At 38.1% G+C, this 10,897-nt stretch overlaps 1 protein-coding gene and 1 long non-coding RNA gene across 8 annotated transcripts in view; one reads left to right on the top strand and one right to left on the bottom strand.

Annotated features, from left to right (window-relative positions):
* LOC100643794 (nucleolysin TIAR) overlaps positions 1-10,897 on the bottom strand; it is a 580,836-nt gene that overhangs the window by 441,698 nt on the left and 128,241 nt on the right. The gene's annotated exons all lie outside the window — the stretch shown is intronic.
* Positions 1-10,897, top strand: part of LOC110119944 — a 343,350-nt gene that overhangs the window by 218,842 nt on the left and 113,611 nt on the right. The gene's annotated exons all lie outside the window — the stretch shown is intronic.

Here is a 10,897-nt window from a genome sequence, read left to right as displayed (position 1 = left end):
TGTCGGAAATCTCTCTATTTTCTATAGCCTAACACTATTGCTTTTTATTTAAGCACAATTGACTCGTGTTACAAGCACCGATCTTTTACTCTCCACGCAATTATCAGATATCATACATGCATGCTATAAAAATCAATGTCTTTCCGTGACGGACCCTACATTACGATAAACGTAACACACCGCGAGACTCCCATTCTCGGACTCGACGCGCCGGAATAGAGGGGCGGACACGTTCGAGTGGACACGTGTAACTTATTTTTCAATTTGTACCAACCACCGGCGACCCTATCCGAGGGTATGGTTTTTGCGAAATCAATCACACGTTATTTGCCACCACATGTCCCCGCCGTTAGCAGGACAGACAGAAAGAGTGACGACAGACACGGGAGGAACACGAGAAAGGAGAACGAGAACAGGATTAGAAAAAGAGAGATCTGCTCATATCGGGCTCGAACACCCGTAAAATCCTGAGTAAAAAGTCTGCAGATTTATCAGAGGGAATAAGTGAACTACGAGGAACACCGCTATCCATTTCGCCAAGACAACTTTAAAATGTGCTCTTTGTATTATTTAGTATGCTATTACGACAGTATTTACATAAAAATTGTTGTGAAATTAACAAATTGTGTTAAAACCAACTTGACAGTAGAAACAATAATTTTAATTGTCCATTAGAATCTTAACTACTCAGATTAATCACGACACAACTTTGTATATCAGAGAAGATTTTTTATTTTCAACAACCTCTATTTTACAACGAATGTTACAATTAATTTCGAATGATACAAAAATAAAGTTAGCATGTACCATGTGAAACAGATTTCCTGATACATAATCGATAGTGGGACAGCAGTAGTTCCGTTCGCGGCCATCATTGTTCGAATATCTTCGGTACAAATAAAACGTGTAACATCGATGAAAGCTTTCGGGTTGGGAAAGTGTGCGCGATATTTGATGGTTCATGGCAACGGCAGGAAGTGAGGTAAAATCTAAGAAGCGAGAGAAAAAAGGAGATGAACGAAAAACACAAAACGTTCGTGAGCACGACCGAGCACTATCCTCGTACCTTTGTTAGTTCTACACATTGAGGCCCTGCTGTTATTTCAACTCCACGTAAGATAAGATCTTTGCGTTCGCTTCCTCAAAAGCTACTCGAAAGGCGCACCTGTACTTCGTTTCGTTGATGCTCAGATGGATCGCGCATTGTACCTTAACTGCACGGACGTGTTTTAGGTTGAAAGAATCAAAGGCTAGATTGCCGGGAGGCGGAGTTCGGTTTAACCTTCTCCGCACAGCAATTTACTTCGAAATCATTTACCCTGCGAGCGGTGTCCGATAGAGAGAAAAGGAAAGCGCGAAAGGGTGTCGAAGGAAGAGGCTGAGCCGAGGCAGAAGAAAGGCGAAAAGAAAAAGGGGTGCACATTAGGGTTCGGGGGTTTCGAAAAATTACGTCAGTAAATTTCCGTGGCAACTATCATCATTTACTTAAACTCGGTGGTGTCGTGTAACCATTGCAAAGCGGAGATAGAAGCTGGTCTCTTATGGCTTACGAAATCGCGGGGACAATTGTTTTCCGAATGTAAGAGGCGAGTAGACCTAGCGAAGCGGTGCGAAGCCAAGTCGAGATGTACGATAATTGTTTGCAATTATTGGCTCGCCTGGGGCCAACTTTAGGATCATCTCAACATGCCCGGCAAATTGTTACCGCTGCTATCCTTGCTTCTATTCGACGTTTCTCCTGTCCTCCTACCCCCTCCCCCAGCCTTTCGTCGTTCAGTTTCTCCACCCTTAGCCCAGCCTTGGTCGCCCGCGAATTTCCTTCCTCCGTCGTTTCCTTTCTTACGTCTCACCCTGTTAGTAGTTAAACGACTCCTTCGTACCTTGCCAGTTGACGAAATTGAACGCCATCCCCCTAGTCCAGCTCGATCTCTCGTTCGACCGATCGTTTCGCTTACATCGCCACCGGCTGAACAGCTTTTCCAGGAAGAAATTATCCTTCTAATGGCGAGATCGAAACGCCACGAACTTTACTTTCGCGAAGTAATGACGTTGCTTTGTGCGATATTGATGTTCCGACAGAGATTAGAGTAAAGTAGTAAAGTATTGCTTGCAAATTTAAATATGATAGCTGTTTTTATGGTATTTGAAAAAAAGTTTAGGTGATATTTATAACGGTAATTAATCTATTCCGTATATATAAGTTTTAATTGTTGAATTAAATTTTAGATTAAATTTTCAAAGGTATCGATCTGTTGTAATAGAAATAGATACAAGTTTATGAGATGGCAAAGAAATAAAAGACCTTATATAAAAGAGAATATATTTTTTATTTTACTAAATATAGACTCTAAATATGCGTTTTCATTACTGTGAAATTTTGCATTGATATGAAATCTCGTTGTTGCAGCACGCTTTCTGACTTTCCAATTGTTTCGAATAATTTTCACGAATTTTTAAAAATATAAACATAAGTTGATTCGTAATGAATAGATAACAAGTAGAATATATTTGTATATAACAGAGATATAAAAGTTTAATATATCAGTAGAATATTTGTACATTGACATGCAATCAAACAGTTACTACATTATAAAAATGTGAAAAAAACTGTTAGGGAATTCAACGCTTTGAATCGTAACCGCGTTTGATGTCTGAAACATATTACAACGAAAAATCTCTTTGAAGGTCTGACGAGTGTTTTTTAAATTAAATACCGATAAAAACTAATTTTATTTGACATTAATACAATCGTTTGAACTTTTGTAAAATGGTGGTGAAAAGATATATGATATATTCAAAACAAATGGAACAGACCTGACTTTTATGATATGAATCGCAATTTCGGAATTTTTTTAATATTTGATATTTTTCATCTTTTTTTTTTTTTACAGTATCAGACAACAGAACTACCACATTGATCATGGTGAATATTATTTTTATGTACTTCCGATAACGTTATACTATAACAAACAGAATAGAAGTCTCGAATACAGTTTACATATGACCGATACAGATATTTCAAATTAATTAAATCTCAATTTTTTTTTTATATAATTTTACATTCAAGTATAAATTCATGACGTTATTGATAGTTCTTGTAAATTTTGATACAAATCTATTTTCTGCGTATAATAATTTCAAATAAAGATTCAAATAAATTCAACGTAAGTAAATAAATTTTACATTAGAAGTCTAATCCCTGTATAATCTTCGATCTTCAATACGGAATTATTCGACTATCTTATAGAACATTTCAAATAATACAGCAATGTAAGTAAACATGAAAGACTCAAGATGTACAGGATTATCCTCGGAGCTAAAATGTAGAAATAAAGAGACAGAAGTTCGTCGAATAAAATCTGCCCGTCATGGTAGATCCAGCTTGCATATCGTATGTATCTGTAACGCAAACAACGCCAGTGAAACAGCAAATCTTGCAGCGAGAAGATTCAAGACACGAAACGGGCGAAGGTGGTGGCTTTTGCCTTGAGATACGGCGATACATTCTCGGCCATGGCCGTAGCATTAGGATTAACATTCGACCGAGCTAACTACCAGCCAGACCAGGATTCTCCGGCGAAATTTACGGTAACTCCGTGTTAAACGATAAAACCAACAGCGGCTTGCTACAGGAGAAGAGAGACAGAGACGAAATGTGTATGCGTGTACGTATTTGCATGACTGAGAGAGTCAACGGAGATATGGAAGAGGAAGAGAGACAGTCGGAAAAGAAGGGACATGGTGGTGTCTCTTGTCTCTAGTATGTGCATACTGCAAGTATACTATACGAGAGAATGGTAGGTACGTATAGTAACGAGGCCCTCCATATTCATGGTGTACAACATACTCGCGCAAATTTAATCCACCTGCACACCCTTACCCTTGTTCGCCCGGAGTCCCTCTCTTCTCCCTCTTTCGTTCTCTAACCTTTCCTCTGTTTTGTCTCCCTTCCTCCTATCCTTTCTCTCGTGTAATTTTGTACGTTCACCCTCTCCTTTCTTTCCCCCGTTTACGCTGGTACCTGAACATTTCCTCCTAGCCTGCCATCGACACGTTCGATTATGCACTGTCAATATTTACCCGGACTCACACAGTCAGTTCGATCAAGTACTTCCACGTTTAAGGTATGAAACATTATGGTTCGTGTCAGTCTCGTGTAATTTTTCTTTTTTTTTCCGCCTTATTGTGTGTTATTTATCATTTGCTTTTTCATTAGGAGGATTATTAAGCTTTTTATCATGATCGTTTTGTTCGGTGTTTAGTCACTTGACTTATCTTCAACTTAAATCGCAACGTTGTTCATTGGAAGATTAAACGTTTTTATTAGTGCACGCCGTCGTTGCCTGAAGTTTCATAGATTTTCATCTATTACATGAACAGATGTCAGGTTTCTCTCCTCGTGTTGCTGATTAAAATCGCTTTCTTTTTTAACTTTAATTGAAGCTCTCAATAAATCATGCTACCTGAAAAAGTGGAACCGCGGAATCTATCAAATCTTCCTATTAAATCTTTGAATAAATTCGTTATAAGATGTTGATCTACTTTAAATTTACGATATGAGGCATTGCATAGTAGATATCGTATCTTCGATCATTCTATTAGACGATAAGATAATATAAAAATTAAGAACACTTTTGCTTCTAAAATGATACTATTCACAGAATCTTCTGTATATTCATATAAGTGTATTAAATATGCTCTTCAAGTATATGAACAATATTCTTTTAAGAATGTTAGGATTTTTAGGATTTTAGGAAAAATTGGAAGACACCGAGAATATAATAAAAAATGAAATCCACGATCCTGAAGGAATATGAGGGAACACCGTAATATCAACACCTCGAAACCTGCACACCTACGTGACGCGTTTCTGACCATTCCTTTCTTTGGCTAGCTATATTTCGAGGTCAAACCATCAGCCACTGGCGTAATTCTCAAGAATAACATTTTCTCCTTTTATTCCTCACATCTCCGTCCAAATAACGAACAATGTTGATAAATTTCTGTCGGGGTCGAATATTGCACAACCGAGATAAGTAAAGTTCCGTACGTGCCCCGTTATCTTGGTTTCCGCCAGTCGAATTGACTCTTCTACACAACGAGAGAAGATAGACGGTAAGAAATGTATATGCTTAAATAGAATCAGCGAAATGTTCGTGCTCGTGGATGAATATACTGCTTGCGATCAGCGAGACACATGACGTGACATTTGAACAAGACGAAATATTATGTTTGAAGAAGACGTCGAAATGAATCTAGTGGTACCAGCTTTTCGGCGCCACTGTGTAAGAATAACACTGGACGGATGGGCAAGGGCGTCGGGGATTTGTCTGGGACTATCTAGAATCAATTCAGTTATAGTAGTCAACCCCTCGAAGGTAACAGTGTAGGGAAACCTTAACTCCCTAGCAGCGCCAGTCTGTCGGCTGTGTCAATAGCTGATAGCATTAGCACCACCTATTTCACGCTGCTGTCATATATTAAGGCGGCAGAAACTTAGGTCATTTATTACATAATCTCATAGGAAAGATCTTTCAAATCGCATTCGAGATCTTAATGATAAGGGTGAGTGTCTATCTATGTTGTCATCCATTATTTCATGTACTACATACAATTTTGCAATATGTCCTTGATTTATCATATACCGTCCTTAAATTATATTTATTTTGAATAAAAAGGGACAAATTTACAACTTTATAAACTATAGTCAAACGATTACGAAGAAGATAAGAGCAATCATTTAGTACTTGTTTGAACGATGATCCATTTAAATTACAAGTATATTTTCTATACTTTTATAGAGATTTATGCTGAGAAAAAAAATAGTATAATGATTACTGACTGGGATTCATGTGATCCATGTTATACATACAGCTTTTTTACTAATACATCCGATTGAAACAGGAAACTTGTCAGAATTATAGAAATGTCCAATTTTCTGCTTGCAATTGCAAATCGAATACGTACAAACGTATTGAAATGCGAATATTCGAAGAGCTCGAATAGAATCGTGGAAAATTGCCCCTTTCTCTGTGCCGGAAACGACAATACTTTTTCGTTTCTGGCGAATGTTCCCCTTCGTGTGAGCTTCCGCGTGGAAAAAATCCAATTCGACGTGCCGATTTCATGACTTAACCTCTTAAACTTGCGCCAGCAGATATTCATAACTCTTGCACATATCCAGACGCGTTTTAAGAAGTGGTTTTGAGAACACACGTCATGATCAGATTTTATCAACTGGAATCGATAGAAGATAAAAAGATAGGAATACATGAATTTTATCATATAATCGTACAAATATACGTTATTCTTGTAGATAAAAATGTTCAATTGTTGGTTTCTAATGTATACTTATACATGTAATTACAGATAACTCTTACTATTATAATACAATATAAATTTAAATTTGAAAAAGATTATACGCGCATACTTACTGATTTTCTTAATAAAGAACGTTGATTATCATAAAATGTTGGGACTATCTAAATTTGCTATATTAAGGATTATCTCAGAAAATCCTTAAATGTTGGCATGAAAATCGTGACAAAGAAAAAAGGCGGCCCCGTTTTTCTTAAGGATCGTGGAATGCTTAAGAAAATCTACTGCTTTTATTATTCTATAAAAATAAGACACTTTACGCGGCGAATGACCATCTAGGTTTCTTCAGTATTATCTGCTTCTCCCTTTTATTACTCATCTGCTTTAAGAGTCTCTTTGAATCTCATTGTTAAGGCATTAAACTTAAACTTAGCTCAAGTACCATTACTCACAAAAAGAGGTTGCTCGTTCGCATAAACTGATTCGATGTTCGCGAAAGTTGTACTCTACAATGTGAATTCGCCCAATGTGAATTCATTAAAAACGCCTTGAACATTACAGACAGTTAAAAAACAACCAGCCCGCTTAATACATTTTTATTAAAAACAACAAAGAGCATTGTTACATATTCACACTCTAATTCTGTATATTCGTATTCGCGGCAGAAGAAATAAAATAAAAGTCTTATCGAAGCATTTAATATTTAACATGGCTTCTCAACTTCTCGAAGATTTTCGTAATCGTTTTTTTTGACTATGCGCGTCCAGCGACATGAAATTTTTAGATATTGTGGCAAAGAACACCGTTCGATAATATTTAAGTTTGATCGGACATTATCATAATTACGGAGCAAAAAACTGACGAGTAAATTATGCAATAATTTCTACATTTTTTCTACTATGCCATTATTATTCCAGACACATAATTGGACGAAGTTTTCACCGTTATTAGACGGCACCATGCATGCATTGTTCGCTTTACGCTTGAAAATTTCGTCTGGCCGATAATTTTTTTAAACTATGCGTTATGCATGTATGCAGTATCGTCTGTGCATCGGATTTACATTTTTGGACGATAAAACAGGAAGAAATCCAAGGAGTCGTTGTTTTCTCGTGTATCAAAGGCTATGCAGCCGGAGACGCAGCTTCGCAGGCATACTTAATGATACTTTGAAAGCTGCTCTTTACCGGTTCCGATTCGCTAGCTGCCCACGATAATAGAATTCAGCCCCATAATCCTGTGTTTTACGAGAGCTGTTGGAGATAAAGATGCTAAAATGAGGTTTCGAGCGGGAGGAGAACCGAGAAAAGGAAGAATGAAAGAGCATCGCGAAAAGACAAAGGGCAGGGTAGGGGGCTAGGGGTTGGGGAGATGTGCTGAACGAGAGGACGGAATAGACGAAAAGGAGACGAGAGAGAAGCTTGTTTTCTCCGGAGATAAAAATGTTAATTTAAAAATAAGGCGCTAGTTGGGATTAATAGGGTAATAAAAAGACTCGTTCCCCGAGAGCATTTTTCTTCCTCTCCTCTTCTACTCCGTTTCCGTCTTCCGCCTGTCTCCGGCTACGAAATGGGATAATTTAGAATTATTGCAAATTAGGAAGCCGGAACACTACGTTGTTTGCGAATAATAAAGCTCGTCCCGCGGGACGTCGAAAATCGGATGAAGGGAATGGAGTGGTTCTCGCAGGGCGACATCCGCGACATCGAGTTTCTTCCTAATCCGTCACAGAATATTCAATTTGCGCACGAACAATCTGTAGTTCTTATTTTCACGAATGACGAACAATTATTCAATACATTCGCGGAAACCAGCAGTTTTGTGAAGGAGAAAAGAAAACGGTCAGAATTCTCGTGTTTATTCGATTACGATTATTCAGACACAGATCGATTCATCGCAATTTGAGATTTAAAACGTGAAACGTGACTGTTCTGGATTGCGTTGTTTGATATAGAAGGAAATTATGATACGGTATATTACACGTGTGAAACAAACGTAATGCCTTTAACTTTCTATTTAGAATCGGAAAAGTAGGCACGCGAACGATCGCGTTGAATATTTCTCCGCCGATGGAAATGAGAATTTTCGACGCTGCATCGGCGCGAATTCCAGCGCGCGATACAAAATAAACGCGCGTTTGATAAAACGGGCCGCTTTATACCGTTCAACGTAAATTGCCCCATTATGACGAGACAGAACATCCAGAGCCGGCGCGTAAATCAAAATCTATAAAACTTGTTCCCGGACGAACTTTATTAACGACGCAGTTACGATCTGAGGGAGGTGAACGCGGGACGAACCGCCACCGCGTTCTTGTTGTTCCTATCACGGACACGCGTTATCGGGGTCTCAGGTGCATTTTTATATTTCCTTGCAGACCGAGGGAAAAGTTTTAACAATCCTGGCTCTCGGGGGAACGTATCGCGGGAGTCCACGAAAAGTCACTTCTCGTATCTTCGGTACGCCGATGCTCTCTATGCTACCAATACCAGGTATATACGGGGCAGAGAGGTTAGTGGAGAAATGTGAGTCCCAAGGAAATGATGCAAGAAAGAGAGAAGTATCAACGTGAGAAGGAATAGGAGCAGAGAAGGTTAGGAGCAGGAGAAACGAGACGAGAGAAACAAGCGAAAAGAAAGAAGTGGAAAAAGAGGAGCTCCCCTGATGGGGCAGAAGGAACTTGGAATGCAGTTTTCGCTTGTACATCGAACTGGATATCTTACCTATAGGTTTGCCAGAGGGGTGGTGGCCCTGGTCGACGGGGTTAACTTTTAGTGTCCCTTGTCTCTTGCAATAGAAGAAAGTAGCGGATAGATATCTACACTCGTTCTGTTCTCCGTTGCGAGTCCTCGGTCTGGTGTTACGACGACGTATACGCGTCGCGGTAGGAATACGTTTCGAAGCTGGCTATAACAGAGGGATAACATTTTCGTGTTCCATGGAAAAGCGAGCCATGAGCTGTTTGATATTCAGACCGCGATCGGTGCTATCTGTTTATTCCGAAACAAGCGCGTCTCCCTGGGTTCCCTGTCTACCTTTCCTTCGTTCTTCTTTTTCCTTCTTTCCGATGTACTTTCTTTCTACTCCGGCTTTATCTATCTGCATCTACATTTCTCTTTCTCTGTCTCGAGTGGCCCACCACCTACTTCACGTATCTCTTTTATAAAATTGATCGGCCCGTGGAAATCGAGGAAACACGTATACGCCAAGGCTACCGTCTCAGCTATCAAACAATGCGGTTGAAATACAGCAAACGAACATTGCTAAACCGAAGTTTGATCGGACCTCGCCACTTGTCGTTGTGGGGCTTGTTTCAAAATATTTCGTCGATGCTATCGTGTCGTGGCTGGATATTTATGGCGGAAAGAAATGATTCCCTTACACACGGTTTACGTGTTACTGTTTTTGCATGTTTCGTGATGGATTACGTTTAAAGAGTTCTGAACGATCGCGCTACGAGATTACAGTTGTCTGTGATATAGTGTATAATTCTCTTAATTTATTTCCATGCGAAAGAAAGGTGAAACAGCGCGCTTTAATCTCGCGAAAGATAGAGGGAAAACCGTACAATTTAATCGTGTATAACATTAATTTTGTGGACAGGTTGGTAGTACTCAGAGATTTTTATATAAACAGTATGTTGTACATGAAAGATTGAGCGGTATGGATCGCATTCAAATTAAATATTATAATAATCACGCTTTATTACTGCACTGCGCAATCTGTATTTATATCGGTTATAATGATTTTATGCGTATTATTAACTATTTCTACACTTGAGGATTATATCTTGTTTAAATTGTAACTTACATTTAGTTTTCAGATAAAAATACTTAACGTACGATAACTGTACGGGGTCTTTATGTAAAGTTTCACTAGTTTGGTTTCAAAAATTTATTAGTTAACCCACCAGAATCTGTGATATGGAAATTATATACCCACCTGAGTATTCTCTTTAATTTTATTATTTTTTTATGTTTATCTTGTACCATTCTATTACTACATTTTATTACTATGTCATTGTACTAACATTACATCACTTACTCGTGATATTTATTATTTACCAAATTTTTAAGTGGAGAGCTATTTCTTTGTAGGCAGATAAAATTCTACCTATAAAAGGTTAAATCAAACAAGCAGCCTGAAAGGAAATGCATCCTCTGAAATTACTGTACGTTATATGTGCATTTATATATAAAATATAATCTAAAAAATATATATTATATTTATTTAAAATTTCGCTAGAATAAATAGATTCCTTTGGGCCACATTTCGAAATACAAGCATAGTTCGTAACGTGATTATTAATAATATTTCCGCAATTTTCCGTACAGCTTGGACCGTTTACATATGTTTGAGCTTTCTCACATTTATGTTCTATCGATGACGATTAACTCTTATAAATATCAAATAAATAAAATTAAAGGGAGGGGAGGAGGAAATGAAGAATATACATAGCATGATTGAGCTATTAAAACATGTATCGTCACGCAGACATTGCTAATTCTTTACCATTTCAATATTCGATCTTTCAGAATAGTCTAAATCGTGTGCAACACCGACTGCTTCTATTTACCTT

This window comes from Bombus terrestris, chromosome 1, assembly GCF_910591885.1.
Source record: "Bombus terrestris chromosome 1, iyBomTerr1.2, whole genome shotgun sequence".
Taxonomy (NCBI): domain Eukaryota; kingdom Metazoa; phylum Arthropoda; class Insecta; order Hymenoptera; family Apidae; genus Bombus; species Bombus terrestris.
The sequence above is the reverse complement of the archived record's forward strand: the minus strand, read 5'-3'. Positions and strand labels throughout refer to the sequence as shown.